Here is an 18,962-nt window from a genome sequence, read left to right on the forward strand (position 1 = left end):
TCCCTTGGCCAGCCATGTACCATGGCCACCTCCCTACATCCTATATATTCTCCCTGATCTGTCACTTTGTTACGGTCTGCTGCTGGCACTGGTGTATCGTCCTGCAGTTGCCGTCTCCGCCCATTGCTGTGACTTCCCCCAGAGTTAGCCACACAGAGTGACAGATCAGGGAAAATATATAGGAGATCATTACTTTCACTTGCAGCCTACCTTATTTTTTGCAGCCTAGCATGCTCCTGACCCCTTCTCTCACTAATACTTATACAACATTCATGAACTTATCTTAAGGTTTCTTTATTATTCAGTCACACTGTCTTGGATCCAAACCATTTCCTGTGGCATTGCAGTCAAACAATTGAGCTATTTACCCTTGCATAGAAAGGTATAATCTAAGCTAGAGAATTCTATTTGGAGCTCACCTTGTACTTTGTGAAGAAATAATCAGCTTTGTGGCTGAGCAGATATATGGAGTGTGTGGCTGCACACTGCATTGATCTGCTGAGTTGCAATGCTAATAATTTTTTTTTTTTGCAAAGTACCAATAGCTTCATTGTGAAGGTGGAAAGAAGGGTATTACGGCATGGAATGTACAAACTGCGAGACCCTGCTGGTAGCGCCTTTGTCTATTTAGTAGGAAGGGCATGTAACAGCCGGGGGGCAATGGAGGAAGCCCCTTTAGGGCTGGAGCCCGGCGGCAACTGACTCCGTTGTCTCTGGCAGTTCCGCCCCTGGACTAGAGGAATGGTCAAGAACATGGCAACATTTAATGCCAAAAAATGCAAAATCATACACGTCTCAAAAATGCAAAGGCTAACTATAATATTAAGGGCATTATAATGGCAAGAGGAAAGCTATCTAAGTATTACTATTTCAGGTGAGCAATGTAACAAAGCAATAGGAAAGGCAAGTCAGATGCTTGTTTGCATAGGTTAAAGAACCAGTAGCAGAAAAAAGTAATACAGGTTGAGTATCCCATATCCAAATATTCCGAAATACGGAATATTCCGAAATACGGACTTTTTTGAGTGAGACTGAGATAGTGAAACCTTTGTGTTTTGATGGCTCAGTGTACACAAACTTTGTTTAATACTCAAGTTATTAAAAATGTTGTATTAAATGAACTTCAGACTGTGTGTATAAGGTGTATATGAAACAAATGAATTCTGTGAATGTACACACACTTTGTTTAATGCACAAAGTTATAAAAAATATTGGCTAAAATGACCTTCAGGCTGTGTGTATAAGGTGTATATGAAACATAAATGCCTTCTGTGCTTAGATTTAGGTCCCATCACCATAATATCTCGTTATGGTATGCAATTATTCCAAAATACAGAAAAATCCGATATCCAAAATTCCTCTGGTCCCAAGCATTTTGGATAAGGGATACTCAACCTGTAATGCCACTGTATAGGTCCTTGGTACAGCCACATTTAGAATCCTGTGTTCAGTTCCAGAAGCCATATCTCCAGAAGGCTGTAAATACATTAGGGCAACTAAAATTGTGCATGGCCTACATCACAAAACTTACCTGGAAATACTAAAAAATGTTGATGTGTATAGTTTGGAGAAGGGAAGAGGGAACATACAGTAATAGAAACATTTAAATATATAGGGAGGAATGTAATAGGGTGTGAGAATCAGAAAGTGAGAGATTTTGTGTTTTTTCCTGTTGTTTTTTTTTGTTTTTGTTTGATTGTTTGTTTTTAAAGTGGCAATCCTTTACATGGCAAAACCAGGTTGATATTTGCCATGTAAAGGATTGCCACCGTGGGCATGTGTAGAAGGGGCACTGCTACTGTTGGCATTATGTGTGTAAGCTGCACTGATATGGTGGTTATGTGTATAAAGGGCACTGCGACTGTGGGTATTATTATTATTATTATTATTATTACATGCGGTGTAATGACAATAAGATAGTGCTACTGTGTGGCGTATTTTGATTTGGGGTGCTATTGTGTGGCCATGCCCCTTCCTTGTGATACCACACCTTCTTTTTTTAAGGAGCGCACTGTCCCTTTATTAAGTATTGGAGAGAGGGCCCAAATTAATAGTTTGCAGGGAGGCGCCAAACACCCTAGCACTGGCCCTTTGGTAGGGGACAGGATTTGCTTCTGCTTGTGCACATATGTTATGATTGCCAGCCAACAGCACTGGTTTTGCCTATAACACTAACTATAAATATTTTGAATTGGTCCTGGACCACCAATCCAAGGCACCCCTGCAAGTGTCCTGAGGCACCCCAGGGTGCCGTTTGAGAACCACTGGTCTAGTGAGTACCCAGGATAATTATTGTAGCTGGTCTGCGGGTAACAGCTCTCAGATCAACTTCTAGAAAAAATGCAGCAATGTAATTTGAGTGACAAACTGCAGAGATGAACCCTTTCTGTGACTGCTGCACAGGGATCACACAAACTTTATTCATAGGGCTGACTTCACTTAGGGGAGATGTTCTCACCCCGCAAAGAAGTGCGAGTATATACCGCACTTACGGTACCATTGGATTTACAGATATTTTCTTGCAATACACTATGGGGGTCATTCTGAGTTGATTGCTCGCTAGCAGTTTTTAGCAGCCATGCAAACGCATTGTCGCTGCCCACTGGAGAGTGTATATTCACTTTGGAGAAGTGCGAACACTTGAGCAGCAGAGCGCCTGCAAAATCGTTTCAAAATAAGACCAGCACTGTAGTTACACTTCGTGTGCGTTGATTCTAACAACCGAGGGACGGCTTTTGATGTCACACACCCATCCAGCGAATGCCCAGCCACGTCTGCATTTCTTCTGCCACGCCTGCATTTTTCCAAGCACTCCCTGAAAACGGTCAGTTGACACCCAGAAACGCCCTCTTTCTGTCAATCTCCTTGTGGCCTGTTCTGTGATTGGAAAAATCGCTAGAACTAGTGCAAAACCACAATGGACTTTGTACCCGTACGATGCGCATGCACATTACGGAGCATGCGCATGCACAGATTAGCCATTTTTTTTCAACTGATTGCTACGCAGCGAACAACGGCAGCATGCGATCAACTCGGAATGACCCCCTATATACATAGAAACATGGATTTTTACTGCAGGAATTATGGTTAGTTTAGGGGTATCGGTTAGGGTCAACAGAGGTGTAGCTAGGGGTCCAAGCGCCCCTGGCAAAGTAAGGGACTGGCGCCCCCCCTTTCGATAAAGCATTGCAGTCCATTGGCGGTTACCATGTTGGAGCCACAGCAACTGACCCCCTCCCCCACACGCTGCCCTACATCATCGGCTGGGATTCACTGTTGGTGTGAAGCCACTGGGAACAGTCTGGTAGCATTAGCAGCAGTCTGTGTCATAGATAGGGAAGGCAGAAGGTTAACTAGCTAATAGCAGTCTGTTGGCAGCAGAGGCTGGGCGGGGGGCTGAGAATGAGCCAACGCTGATCAGTGTCCAGTCTGCTCAGACAAAAATATTTTGTGATCAGGGCTGGTTCTAGACCAAAGGAGCCAATGGCAAAAATTTCCTTTGGCACCCCCCCCCCCCACACACATACACACACACACACACACACACACACACACCAAAAAAGAACATATCCCAGTTTAACATAACGCTATGTGGTGCAAGGTGTGGAGCTGGTCACTTGTATCAGACCTCTGACATTTGCCTTTTCACCCATATTGCATACTTTTTCTTGCAGGTTGTGTCTTAATTCAAGAAGTGTTCTAAGTACTTCAGCTTAGTATCTTTACTGACCCCTCTTTACCCCACAAAAAAATGGAGCCTTTGACTCGGACCGTCAGTGAGGCCGGCAGGTGGTTTTCATACTGGGCTATCCAGCTCTTCGGTGGCGGTGGCAGGGACATTCAGAAAAGGGCCAGCACAGCAAAATGCATAATAATGGCAATACAGTATGGACCACAGGGACTGGACAAAGTGATGGGGTAAAAGGAGGGGGGAGGGTTTAGTTGGCCTGTTAATTGTTTTCCTGCTTAAATTGAGCAGTTGGTGGATACACTTTAAAAAGCAATATTGGCACTGTGGCCCCATTATTTCTGTTCTTAATACTTGGAGCCCTGAACAAGTGTCCCCTTTGTCCCCCCTGTCACTGGGCCTGTTCAGGCGTTACCTATGGAGAAGCTGCGACATGACATCCTAGGACACGATACTGCACCATGCATCACCATTATATTTCAGTGTGCCTTGTCAATATTTAAATCTTGTTCTGTGTGACGTGAGTTGTAAATGGTTGAAAATCTCTGTGCTACAGTATCGTCACCATGTAGTTATAACAACACCGCAAAACCACCAAAAGACGTGTTTTGGTAGAGGGACTGCTGGAGGGGCCCATTGGGGCCCCCAGTTTGCTACCCCACCCCAGTATACCTGTGCTGTAGCCAGTGGAAGGGGCACTATCTTCCCGGTGATCTCTTCGGGAAGATGGTGCCGCACATAGAAAGCAAAGACTCTGGCTGCACTCTCCTGCCCTCGCTCTAAGCAAGGTGATCGGGCCACAAAAGGACCCTGTCGGACCTCGGCCTGTGGGCCACAAAAGGATGCATTGGGGGCGGCATGCGGCCCATGGGTTTGACACCCCTGCCCTAGAGTATCAAAATTTGTTTCACGGCACCCCTAGGCCAAAGTTTTTTTTATTGAGAAATTCAGAAAAAAATATAAAATTAAGTAAATTGTGTTTATAGCATGTCATCCTCAGGTTCAGTTATGTTGTGAGGGAATGGTTTTGCCAATTTAATAAAGTATAAATAATTTTAATTGGTCCTGGACCACCAAACTATGCTACCAGTGCAAGAACCCCAGTTTGGAAACTACTGCCATAAAATAAACCTTTTTTGTTTTTTTTAAACTACATGTAATACACCTTAGATCTCAGTTCCTAAAAGGTTTTAAACCCTTGCATACAGTAAACTACACATATTTAAAAATCCTACACCGGGCACAAGTGCTCACGGGCCAATTTCATGGCAGTCTCGGATAGGAGGGCATTGTGGATTCACCAAGGGAATGCTGATGCTGACTCCAAGAAGAAAGGGAGTCTCTTCCCTATGAAGGTGAAGCCTTGTTTGGCGACGGCCTAGTTAATTTGATCTCGGCAGCTCCCGCAGGTAAGTCATCCTTCTTGCCCTATGTTCCCTCTCAACGGATGAAGACGCATCATTATCTGACGCAGTCATTTCGGCCCAATAGATATGCAAGAAGTTAAGATTCCCCTTTCTTTGCAGGTAGAGGAAGGAAAAGAGGGAAGAGGTCTGTAGCCTCTTCAAGATCGCAGGAGCAGAGATCGTCCTCTGCTTCTGCCAAATCCACTGCATGACGCTGGGGCTCTCTTGCAGGAGCCCGCACCAGTGGGGGCACGTCTAAAACTCTTCAGTCAGTTCTAGATTCATTCGGACCTGGACTCGTGGGTTTTACAAATAGTGTCCCAAGGGTACAAACTGGGGTTTCAAGACGTTCCCCCTCACCGATTGTTCAAATCAGCCTTAGTCAGCAGGGAGAAGGTTTTTATTCAAGCCTCTTCGTGGTCCCGAAGCCGGACGGCTCAGTCAGACCAATCTTAAATCTGAAATCCCTTAATTTCTACCTAAAGAAATTCAATTTCAAGATGGAATCTCTCAGGGTAGTGATCTCCAGTCCGGGGGATAAAGGAGATTTCATGGTTTTGGTAGACATAAAGGATGCCTACTTATATGTTCCCATTTAGCCACTGCATCAAGCTACCTGAGGTTTGCAATTCAGGATTGTCATTACCAATTTCAGACGTTGCCGTTTGGTCTGTCCACGGCTCCGAGGATTTTCACCAGGGTGATGGCGGAAATGATGGTCCTCCTTCGCAAGCAAGGAGTCACAATTATCCCGTACTTGGATGATCTCCTGATAAAGGCGAGATCCAGGGACCAGTTGGTGCAAAACATCTACTCTCCCTGACAGTTCTTCAACAACATGGTTGGCTCCTAAACTTGCCAAAATCGCAGTTGGTCCCAATGACGCGGTTGTTGTTTTTGGGAGTGATACTGGACACAGAAGAGGTTTTCTTCTAGTGGAAAGGCTCTGGAGATCCAGAGTCTGGTCAAACAAATTCTGAAACCAGCAAGAGTGTTAATCCATCAATGCATTCAGTTGCTGGGGAAGATGGTCGCGGCCTACGAGGCCATTCAGTTTGGCAGGTTCCATGCCAGAGTGTTCCAGTTGGACCTGTTGGACAAGTGGTCCGGATCCCACCTACACATGCACCGGAGGATAATCCTGTCTTCCAAGACCAGAATCTCACTCCATTGGTGGCTGCACAGTTCTCACCACCTAGAGGGGCGATGGTTCGGGATCCAGGACGGGATCCTAGGGACCACGGATGCAACCCTCCGAGGCTGGAGAGCAGTCACACAGGGGGAAAACATCCAAGGAAGATGGTCAAGTCTTCCTTGGATGTTTTCATCTCCACATAAATGTTCTGGAGTTAAGGGCCATTTAATAACTGCAGACACAGTACGCACTGGGACGGGTGCCCAGCATCCTCTACGGACTAAGAGAAAAGGATTTACCGGTAGGTATTAAAATCCTATTTTCTCTAACGTCCTAGAGGATGCTGGGGACTCCGTAAGGACCATGGGGATAGACGGGCTCCGCAGGAGACATGGGCACTTTAAGAAAGACTTTAGTTCTGGGTGTGCACTGGCTCCTCCCTCTATGCCCCTCCTCCAGACCTCAGTTTGATACTGTACCCAGTGGAGATTGGGTGCTTTTCAGGAGCTCTCCTGAGCTTTCTGACAGAAAGTATTTTGTTGGGTATTTAATTTTCAGGGAGCACTGCTGGCAACAGACTCCCTCATCGAGGGACTGAGGGGAGAGAAGCAGCCCTACTCTCTGAGTTGCAAGGTCCTGCTTCTTAGGCTACTGGACACCACTAGCTCCAGTGGGATTGGTACGCAGGATCTCACCCTCGCCGTCCGTCCCAGAGCCGCGCCGCCGTCCCCCTCGCAGAGCCGGAAGATAGAAGCCGGGTGAGTATGAGAAGAAAAGAAGACTTCAGAAGCGGCAGAAGACTTCATGATCTTCACTGAGGTAACGCACAGCACTGCAGCTGTGCGCCTTTGCTCCCATACACCTCACATACTCCGGTCACTGTAAGGGTGCAGGGCGCAGGGGGGGCGCCCTGGGCAGCAATATAAACCTCTTTCGCAAAAATATAACATATATACAGCTGGGCACTTTATATATGTATAAGCCCCCACCAATTTTAGTTTAAGCGGGACAGAAGCCCGCCTCCGAGGGGGCGGGGCTTCTCCCTCAGCACTCACCAGCGCCATTTTTTCTCCACAGCACCGCTGAGAGGAAGCTCTCCGGACTCTCCCCTGCTTATACCACGTTAGACAAGAGGGTTGAAAAGAGGGGGGGGGGGGGCACATAATTCGCAAATTACATACAGCAGCACTACTGGGCAAACATTAAGTTACTGTTTTATTCCTGGGTTATATAGCGCTGGGGGGTGTGCTGGCATACTCTCTCTCTGTCTCTCCAAAGGGCCTTGTGGGGAAACTGTCTTCAGAAAAAGCATTCCCTGTGTGTGTAGTGTGTCGGTACACGTGTGTCGACATGTCTGAGGAAGAAGGCTATATTAGAGAGGAGCGGGAGCAAATGAATGTGGTGTCTCCGCCGACAGCTGATTGGATGGATATGTGGAATGTTTTAAATGCTAGTGTAAACTCATTGCACAAAAGATTAGACAAGGCAGAAGCTTTGGGACAGTCGGGGTTTAAACCCATGCCTGATCCTATGTTGCAGGGACTGTCAGGGTCTCATAAGCGCCCACTATCCCAGATTGTTGACACAGATACCGACACGGATTCTGACTCCAGTGTCGATTACGATGATGCAAAGTTACAGCCAAAATTGGCAAAATCCATTCGATTTATGATTATGGCAATAAAAGATGTTTTGCACATCACAGAGGAACCCCCTGTCGCTGACAAGAGGGTACATATGTACAAGGGTAAGAAGCCTGAGGTAACCTTTCCCCCCTCACACGAGCTGAACGAGTTATGTGAAAAAGCTTGGGAATCTCCAGATAAAAGACTGCAGATTTCCAAAAGGATTCTTATGGCGTATCCTTTCCCATCAACGGATAGGTTACGATGGGAATCCTCCCCTAGGGTGGACAAAGCATTAACACGCTTATCCAAGAAGGTAGCCCTCCCGTCCCAGGATACGGCTACCCTCAAAGAGTGTGCTGACCGCAAACAGGAGATTACCCTGAAGTCCATTTATACACATTCAGGTACCTTACTCAGACCGGCAATTGCGTCGGCCTGGGTGTGTAGTGCTGTAGCGGCATGGACAAATACCTTATCTGAGGGGATGGATAGCCTAGACAAGGATACTATTTTATTGACCCTGGGGCATATAAGAGATGCTGTCCTATATATGTGTGTATGCAAACTACAGGTGGTGCTGCAGGGCCCACACCCTTTTACTTGTCTTGTAGAGCAGCTCTGAAGCTGTTACAGTGCCCAGCTGCTGCAAGAAATCAGCTTGAATGCTTCAGGGGCTTGGGCATGGCCAACATGAGCCCCACACCGAAGGAGGGTGGGGGTGTTTAATGCAAACTTGGGGTTATCCAAGCGCCGCAAAAGGCCATGCCCTGCATGCCCCTTTTCTCTTTTCATATACAGATGAGGGTTCCAGCCAACTTTGGCCCACTGCTTGGATGACATCACCGTATGCAAATCCGTCTGCTGCAGACCTTCCCCCAGGAATGCTTGCAATAGTTGTTGCATATGGTTTAATGTCTGAGGGTGCTTCAGTATTAGGCAGCCTTCCGCCCTCCCATGTTCATCTGAAAAGATGTGGTCTCCCTGTAGTTGTTGTCCCCAGACGAGAGTTCCCTTGTGCTTCCTCAGTTAAATCTCCTTAACTTGACGGGGGTGTGCCCGAGCAGCCGCCCTCCCCAGCCCTATCCCAACACCACCTGTAGTTTGCATACACACATATATAGGACAGCATCTCTTATATGCCCCAGGGTCAATAAAATAGTATCCTTATCTAGGGTATCCATCCCCTCAGATAAGGTATCCGTCCATGCCGCTACAGCACTACACACCCAGGCCGACGCAATTGTCGGTCTGAGTAAGGTACCTGAATGTGTATAAATGGACTTCAGGGTAATCTCCTGTTTGCGGTCAGCAGACTCTTTGAGGGTAGCCGTATACTGGGACGGGAGGGCTACCTTCTTGGATAAGCGTGTTAATGCTTTGTCCACCCTAGGGGAGGAATCCCATCGTAACCTATCCATTGATGGGAAAGGATACGCCATAAGAATCCTTTTGGAAATCTGCAGTCTTTTATCTGGAGATTCCCAAGCTTTTTCACATAACTCGTTCAGCTCGTGTGACCCCCTCAAAGGTTACCTCAGGCTTTTTCACCTTGTACATATGTACCCTCTTGTCAGGGACAGGGGGTTCCTCTCTGATGTGCAAAACATCTTTTATTGCCATAATCATATATCGAATGGATTTTGCCAATTTTGGCTGTAACTTTGCATCATCGTAATCGACACTGGAGTCAGAATCCGTGTCTGTATCTGTGTCAACAATCTGGGATAGTGGGCGCTTATGAGACCCTGACAGTCCCTGCAACATAGGATCAGGCATGGGTTGAGACCCTGACTGTCCCAAAGCTTCAGCCTTGTCTAATCTTTTGTGCAATGAGTTTACACTAGCATTTAAAACATTCCACATATCCATCCAATCAGCTGTCGGCGGAGACACCACATTCATTTGCTCCTGCTCCTCTCTAATATAGCCTTCTTCCTCAGACATGTCGACACACGTGTACCGACACACCACACACACAGGGAATGCTTTTTCTGAAGACAGTTTCCCCACAAGGCCCTTTGGAGAGACAGAGAGAGAGTATGCCAGCACACCCCCCAGCGCTATATAACCCAGGAATACACAGTAACTTAATGTTTGCCCAGTAGTACTGCAGCATGTAATTTGCGCCAAATTATGTGCCCCCCCCCCCCTCTTTTCAACTCTCTTGTCTACCGTGGTATAAGCAGGGGAGAGTCCGGGGAGCTTCCTCTCAGCGGTGCTGTGAAGAAAAAATGGCGCTGGTGAGTGCTGAGGGAGAAGCCCCGCACCCTCGGCGGCAGGCTTCTGTCCCGCTTAAACTGTAAAATTGGCGGGGGCTCATACATATATACAGTGCCCCGCTGTATATGTGTTATATTTTTGCCAAAAAGAGGTTTATATTGCTGCCCAGGGTGCCCCCCCCTGCGCCCTGCACCCTTACAGTGACCGGAGTGTGTGAGGTGTATGGGAGCAATGGCGCACAGCTGCAGTGCTGTGCGTTACTTCAGTGAAGATCATGAAGTCTTCTGCCGCCTCTGAAGTCTTCTTTTCTTCTCATACTCACCCGGCTTCTATCTTCCGGCTCTGCAAGGGGGACGGAGGCGCGGCTCTGGGACGGACGGCGAGGGTGAGATCCTGCGTACCAATCCCTCTGGAGCTAATGGTGTCCAGTAGCCTAAGAAGCAGGACCTTGCAACTCAGAGAGTAGGGCTGCTTCTCTCCCCTCAGTCCCTCGATGAGGGAGTCTGTTGCCAGCAGTGCTCCCTGAAAATTAAAAACTTAACAAAATACTTTCTGTCAGAAAGCTCAGGAGAGCTCCTGAAAAGCACCCAGTCTCCACTGGGCACAGTATCAAACTGAGGTCTGGAGGAGGGGCATAGAGGGAGGAGCCAGTGCAAACCCAGAACTAAAGTCTTTCTTAAAGTACCCATGTCTCCTGCGGAGCCTATCTATCCCCATGGTCCTTACGGAGTCCCCAGCATCCTCTAGGACGTTAGAGAAAATAGGATTTTAATACCTACCGGTAAATCCTTTTCTCTTAGTCCGTAGAGGATGCTGGGCACCCGTCCCAGTGCGTACTGTGTCTGCAGTTATTAAATGGCCCTTAACTCCAGAACATTTATGTGGAGAAAACTTTCCTGACTTGACCATCTTCCTTGGATGTTTTCCCCCTGTGTGACTGCTCCCCAGCCTCGGAGGGTTGCATCCATGGTCCCTAGGATCCAGTCCTGGATCCCGAACCATGGCCCCTCTAGGAGGTGAGAACTGTGCAGCCACCAATGGAGTAAGATTCTGGTCTTGGAAGACAGGATTATCCTCCGGTGCATGTGTAGGTGGGATCCGGACCACTTGTCCAACAGGTCCCACTGGAACACTCTGGCATGGAACCTGCCAAACTGAATGGCCTCGTAGGCCGCAACCATCTTCCCCAGCAACAGAATGCATTGATGGATTAACACTCTTGCTGGTTTCAGAATTTGTTTGACCAGACTCTGGAACTCCATAGCCTTTCCACTGGAAGAAAGCCTCTTCTGTGTCCAGTATTACTCCCAGAAACAACAACCGCGTCATTGGGACCAACTGCGATTTTGGCAAGTTTAGGAGCCAACCATGTTGTTGAAGAACTGTCAGGGAGAGTAGATGTTTTGCACCAACTGGTCCCTGGATCTCGCCTTTATCAGGAGATCATCCAAGTACGGCATAATTGTGACTCCTTGCTTGCGAAGGAGAACCATCATTTCCACCATCACCCTGGTGAAAATCCTCGGAGCCGTGGACAGACCAAACGGCAACGTCTGAAATTGGTAATGACAATCCTGAATTGCAAACCTCAGGTAGCTTGATGCAGTGGCTAAACGGGAACATGTAATTAGGCATCCTTATGTCTACCAAAACCATGAAATCTCCTTCCTCCGGACTGGAGATCCCTACCCTGAGAGATTCCATCTTGAAATTGAATTTCTTTAGGTAGAAATTGAGGGATTTCAGATTTAAGATTGGTCTGACTGAGCCGTCCGGCTTCGGGAGCACGAAGAGGCTTGAATAAAAACCTTCTCCCTGCTGACTAAGGCCGATTTGAACAATCGGTGAGGGGGAACGTCTTGAAACCCCAGTTTGTACCCTTGTGACACTATTTGTAAAACCCACGAGTCCAGGTCCAAATTAATCCAGAACTGACTGAAGTGTTTTAGACGTGCCCCCACTGGTGTGGGCTCCTGCAAGAGAGCCCCAGCGTCATGCAGTGGATTTGGCAGAAGCAGAGGACGATCTCTGCTCCTGCGATCTTGAAGAGGCTACAGACCTCTTCCCTCTTCTCCTTCCTCTACCTGCAAAGAAAGGGGAATCTTAACTTCTTGCATATCTATTGGGACAAAATGACTGCGTTAGACAATGATGCGTCTTCATCCGTTGAGAGGGAACATAGGGCAAGAAGGATGACTTACCTGCGGGAGCTGCCGAGATCAAATTAACTAGGCCGTTGCCAAACAAGGCTTCACCTTCATAGGGAAGAGACTCCCTTTCTTCTTGGAGTCAGCATCAGCATTCCCTTGGTGAATCCACAATGCCCTCCTATCCGAGACTGCCATGAAATTGGCCCGTGAACTCAAGAGTCCTATATCCCTTGCAGTCGTAAGTATGCTGCAGTGTCCTTGATATGATCCAACGTAAGGAGTATCCCATCTCTCCAAGATATCTATATCGGAAGACAAGGTATTCGACCAATTCTTGAATACTACTACTCACCCATGCGCATGTAATGGCAGGTCTAAGTAATGTACCCGTGGTTACATAACTAGAAATAATGTAGCTTCCTGCATATGATCCGCTGGATTTGTGACAGGGCCCCGTGCAGAACAGGGGGTGACTCCCACTTTATTCTGTCCGCAGCAGGAAATGAATAAACAATCGGAAACCTTTTGGGATTTGAAACCATCTTGTCGAGCTGGATCAGACTTTCTCAAACAGAGATGGAGGAATGTTACATCAGCTTTCATTATATATCTATATATACATACATATAGACCCCTTTGTCAGGAACAGCAGGGTCCTCAGTGATGTTAATATGTCCTTAATATCCACAATCATGTACTGAATGCTCCTTGCCAATATTGGATCTAATCAGGAAATATTATGGTCGACATAGGAATCAGTATCCGAGTCAGTATCAGTGTGTAGTAACATTATTGCGGGCCTGAGGGAAAAGAAGCATAGCCATGAACATCACATCTATTCTCTACGTCTGTGTCTGGGACACAGATTTATCCAACCTCACTCTGATATTATTGAAACTTTCACCCAGTCAGTTATTGGTGGTGCCAACAGGGCCACCATCATATGTCTGCATTCCTAATATAGTTTCCTCTTGGGAAAAACATTCAGCCACCGACATGTTGACACACATGTACCAAGTACCCACAGACACATCGGCTTATGGGGGATAGACCTACAGTAAATCTGTCAGAGGGACAGAGAGGATTTTTCAGCTCACAACCCAGCGTCAAAAGTACACAGTCTGGGAAATAATAAACTCTATAGTGATAGACTTGTAACGCTCTATAGATGTGCTGGTGAGGTGAGGAAGAAGCCCCGCCGCTGTAATGGCACGCTTCTGTCCCGCTCAGAAACAAATAATTAATTACGCTGGCGGGGTAAGGACAGTGCCCAGGCACTAATGTCCACTTTTGCCAGCCTTTTGTGAGGAATTTATGCTGCCCACGGTGCCCCCCCCCCACCCACCCACATGCCCTGCACCCTGCAGTGCCTGTGTTTGTGTGGAAGCATGGCGCACAGCATTCCGCTCGCTGCGTGGTACCTCCGAATGCCGTCACTGGAGAAGAAGTCTTCTGTTCTTCTGCTACTCGCCTGTCTTCTGACTTCTGGCTCTGTAAGGGGGTGATGGCAGGCTACGGGAGTGGGCATCTAGGCGTACCCAGCGATCAGCACCCTCAGGAGCTAATGGTGTCCTGTCAGCCAGAAGCAGAGCCATTGAACTCACTAGAAGTTGGTCATACTTCTCTCCCCTAAGTTCCACGAAGCAGGGAGACTGTTGCCAGCAGCCTCCCTGAAAATAAGAAAAACTAGCATAAGTCTTTTCAGAGAAACTCAGTAGAGCTCCCCTGTAGTGCATCCAGTCTCACTGGGCACAATTCTAAAACTGGAGTCTGGAGGAGGGGCATAGAGGGAGGAGACAGTTCACACCCTTTGAAAGTCTTAAAGTGCCCATGTCTCCTGCGGATCCCGTCTATACCCCATGGTTCTTAATGTGATCCCAGCATCCTCTAGGACGTATGAGAAAACAAATAACGCACACACGAGGAGGAGAGAACAAAGGAAGCTATAAGGAGGGGAGGGGAGGGGGGGGGGGAGGTAAGGTAGTAAAGGGATATTGGATAAACTACAACCTTATACATGTTCATTAATGTACCAGTAGTTAGAAGTAGAAGAGCTCTAACAGAAACCACAAAGCTTATCTAAAGCCACACCACACTGGATATGCCCAATCTCATTTGATCTTTGAAGCAAAGCAGTATTGGACTTTGTTACTACCAAGCAGTCTCCCATCCATGTATTATCAGATTCTTTAGGTGTTTTTAAACTATCAACACCCTTTTCTTGGTACTGTACATTTAATTTTTACACATATTCTTTTATGTACCAGAAGTTAGAAGTAGAAGAGCTCTAACAGAAACCACGAGCTCATCTACAGCCACAGCACACTGGATTTGCCCAATCTCTCCTGATCATGGAAGCTGAGCAGTGTTGGTCCTGGTTTTAGTACTTGGATGGGAGACCACCAGGAAATACCAGGAGCTGTGTGTATTTTTACAATACCAACACCGTTCTCTTGATGCATTCCATTTTGAAACATTGGGGCAGATCTATTAAGCCTGGTGAACTGATAAAGTGCAAGGTGATAAAGTACCAGCCAGTCAGCTCCTAACTGTCATTTTTCAAACCCAGCCTGTGACATGGCAATTAGGAGTTGATTGGCTGGTACTTTATCACCATGCAAATTATCATTTCACCAGGTTTAATAAATCGTCCGCTTATTCATTTATGTACGAGTAGTTAGAAGTAGAAGAACTCTAACAGAAACCACTAAGCTCATCTACAGCCACACCACACTGTATATGCCCAATATCACCTGATCTTAGGCCTGGTTTGTTCTTGGATGTGAGACCACCTGGGAATACCAGGTGCTGTAGGTAGTTTTATACTACCAACACCGTTCTCTTGATGCATTCTATTTTGAAACTTATTCATTGATGTAGAAGTTAGAAACAGCAAAAATCATCTACAGCCGCATCACACTGGATATGTCCAATCCAGTGGCGTAACTAGAAATTTTTCTCCCCCAAGCCAAAAAATTCTTCGGCGCCCCCCCCCCCCCTTCATGCTCCATAATTGGGAGCAAGAAAGGGATAAATATGCGCGCGCCTAAGGCGCGTGCGTCAAAAAAGGGGCGTGGTTTTGTTGGAGTGGGCGTGGTTTCACATAAAGGGGCGTGGCATTGCAGGGAAAGACTACCTTATACCCCAGTTTTGCAACCTGCACGCCCATACGTTGGCCACCACAGGAAAGAAAAATAATCCTGATTCATGCCCCTTACATTATTTGTCATTTTTCCTCCTTATAGTAATGCTCAGTATACATTATGCCACATACTGCAATGGCCCTTAGACATTATGCCGCACACAATAATGCACGACACAATATGCACACACTGTAATGCCCCCGACACATTATGCCACACCGTAATGTCTGTGACACATTATGCCACACACCGTAATGCCTGTGACACATTATGACAGGAATCGCAATGCCCGTTATACATTATGCTACACACTGCAATGCCCCTGATACATTATAGCACATACAATGTCTGTGACACATTATGACACACACCGCAATGTCCGTGATACATTATGCCACACACTGCAATTAGAGATGAGCGGGTTCGGTTTCTCTGAATCCGAACCCGCACGAACTTCATGTTTTTTTCACGGGTCCGAGCAGACTCGGATCCTCCCGCCTTGCTCGGTTAACCCGAGCGCGCCCGAACGTCATCATAACGCTGTCGGATTCTCGCGAGACTCGGATTCTATATAAGGAGCCGCGCGTCGCCGCCATTTTCACACGTGCATTGAGATTGATAGGGAGAGGACGTGGCTGGCGTCCTCTCCATTTAGATTAGGGTTGAGAGAGAGAGAGAGAGATTGACCTGAGGCTGTGATACTGTAGAAGAGAGTGCAGAGTTTAGTGACTGACGACCACAGTGACCACCAGACAGTGCAGTTGTTTGTTTTATTTAATATATCCGTTCTCTGCCTGAAAAAAACGATACACACAGTGACTCAGTCACATACCATATCTGTGTGCACTGCTCAGCCCAGTGTGCTGCATCAATGTATATATATATCTGACTGTGCTCAGCTCACACAGCTTATAATTGTGGGGGAGACTGGGAGCACTGCAGTGCCAGTTATAGGTTATAGCAGGAGCCAGGAGTACATAATATTATATTAAAATTAAACAGTGCACACTTTTGCTGCAGGAGTGCCACTGCCAGTGTGACTAGTGACCAGTGACCTGACCACCAGTATATATAATATTAGTAGTATACTATCTCTTTATCAACCAGTCTATATTAGCAGCAGACACAGTACAGTGCGGTAGTTCACGGCTGTGGCTACCTCTGTGTCGGCACTCGGCAGCCCGTCCATAATTGTATATACCACCTAACCGTGGTTTTTTTTTCTTTCTTTATAGTCATACTAGTTACGAGTATACTATCTCTTTTATCAACCAGTCTATATTAGCAGCAGACACAGTACAGTGCGGTAGTTCACGGCTGTGGCTACCTCTGTGTCGGCACTCGGCAGCCCGTCCATAATTGTATATACCACCTAACCGTGGTTTTTTTTTCTTTCTTTATACATACATACTAGTTACGAGTATACTATCTCTTTATCAACCAGTCTATATTAGCAGCAGACACAGTACAGTGCGGTAGTTCACGGCTGTGGCTACCTCTGTGTCGGCACTCGGCAGCCCGTCCATAATTGTATATACCACCTAACCGTGGTTTTTTTTTCTTTCTTTATACATACATACTAGTTACGAGTATACTATCTCTTTATCAACCAGTCTATATATTAGCAGCAGACACAGTACAGTGCGGTAGTTCACGGCTGTGGCTACCTCTGTGTCGGCACTCGGCAGCCCGTCCATAATTGTATATACCACCTAACCGTGGTTTTTTTTTTTCTTTCTTTATACATACATACTAGTTACGAGTATACTATCTCTTTATCAACCAGTCTATATATTAGCAGCAGACACAGTACAGTGCGGTAGTTCACGGATGTGGCTACCTCTGTGTCGGCACTCGGCAGCCCGTCCATAATTGTATATACCACCTAACCGTGGTTTTTTTTTCTTTCTTTATACATACATACTAGTTACGAGTATACTATCTCTTTATCAACCAGTCTATATTAGCAGCAGACACAGTACAGTGCGGTAGTTCACGGCTGTGGCTACCTCTGTGTCGGCACTCGGCAGCCCGTCCATAATTGTATATACCACCTAACCGTGGTTTTTTTTTCTTTCTTTATACATACATACTAGTTACGAGTATACTATCTCTTTATCAACCAGTCTATATATTAGCAGCAGACACAGTACAGTGCGGTAGTTCACGGCTGTGGCAACCTCTGTGTCGGCACTCGGCAGCCCGTCCATAATTGTATATACCACCTAACCGTGGTTTTTTTTTCTTTCTTTATAGTCATACTAGTTACGAGTATACTATCTCTTTATCAACCAGTCTATATTAGCAGCAGACACAGTACAGTGCGGTAGTTCACGGCTGTGGCTACCTCTGTGTCGGCACTCGGCAGCCCGTCCATAATTGTATATACCACCTAACCGTGTTTTTTTTTTCTTTCTTTATACATACATACTAGTTACGAGTATACTATCTCTTTATCAACCAGTCTATATATTAGCAGCAGACACAGTACAGTGCGGTAGTTCACGGCTGTGGCTACCTCTGTGTCGGCACTCGGCAGCCCGTCCATAATTGTATATACCACCTAACCGTGGTTTTTTTTTCTTTCTTTATAGTCATACTAGTTACGAGTATACTATCTCTTTATCAACCAGTCTATATTAGCAGCAGACACAGTACAGTGCGGTAGTTCACGGCTGTGGCTACCTCTGTGTCGGCACTCGGCAGCCCGTCCATAATTGTATATACCACCTAACCGTGGTTTTTTTTTCTTTCTTTATACATACATACTAGTTACGAGTATACTATCTCTTTATCAACCAGTCTATATATTAGCAGCAGACACAGTACAGTGCGGTAGTTCACGGCTGTGGCTACCTCTGTGTCGGCACTCGGCAGCCCGTCCATAATTGTATACTAGTATCCAATCCATCCATCTCCATTGTTTACCTGAGGTGCCTTTTAGTTGTGCCTATTAAAATATGGAGAACAAAAATGTTGAGGTTCCAAAATTAGGGAAAGATCAAGATCCACTTCCACCTCGTGCTGAAGCTGCTGCCACTAGTCATGGCCGAGACGATGAAATGCCAGCAACGTCGTCTGCCAAGGCCGATGCCCAATGTCATAGTACAGAGCATGTCAAATCCAAAACACCAAATATCAGTAAAAAAAGGACTCCAAAACCTAAAATAAAATTGTCGGAGGAGAAGCGTAAACTTGCCAATATGCCATTTACCACACGGAGTGGCAAGGAACGGCTGAGGCCCTGGCCTATGTTCATGGCTAGTGGTTCAGCTTCACATGAGGATGGAAGCACTCAGCCTCTCGCTAGAAAAATGAAAAGACTCAAGCTGGCAAAAGCAGTAGCACCGCAAAGAACTGTGCGTTCTTCGAAATCCCAAATCCACAAGGAGAGTCCGACTCCAATTGTGTCGGTTGCGATGCCTGACCTTCCCAACACTGGACGTGAAGAGCATGCGCCTTCCACCATTTGCACGCCCCCTGCAAGTGATGGAAGGAGCACCCGCAGTCCAGTTCCTGATAGTCAGATTGAAGATGTCAGTGTTGAAGTACACCAGGATGAGGAGGATATGGGTGTTGCTGGCGCTGGGGA

Source organism: Pseudophryne corroboree, unplaced genomic scaffold (genome assembly GCF_028390025.1).
Source record: "Pseudophryne corroboree isolate aPseCor3 unplaced genomic scaffold, aPseCor3.hap2 scaffold_448, whole genome shotgun sequence".
NCBI lineage: Eukaryota > Metazoa > Chordata > Amphibia > Anura > Myobatrachidae > Pseudophryne > Pseudophryne corroboree.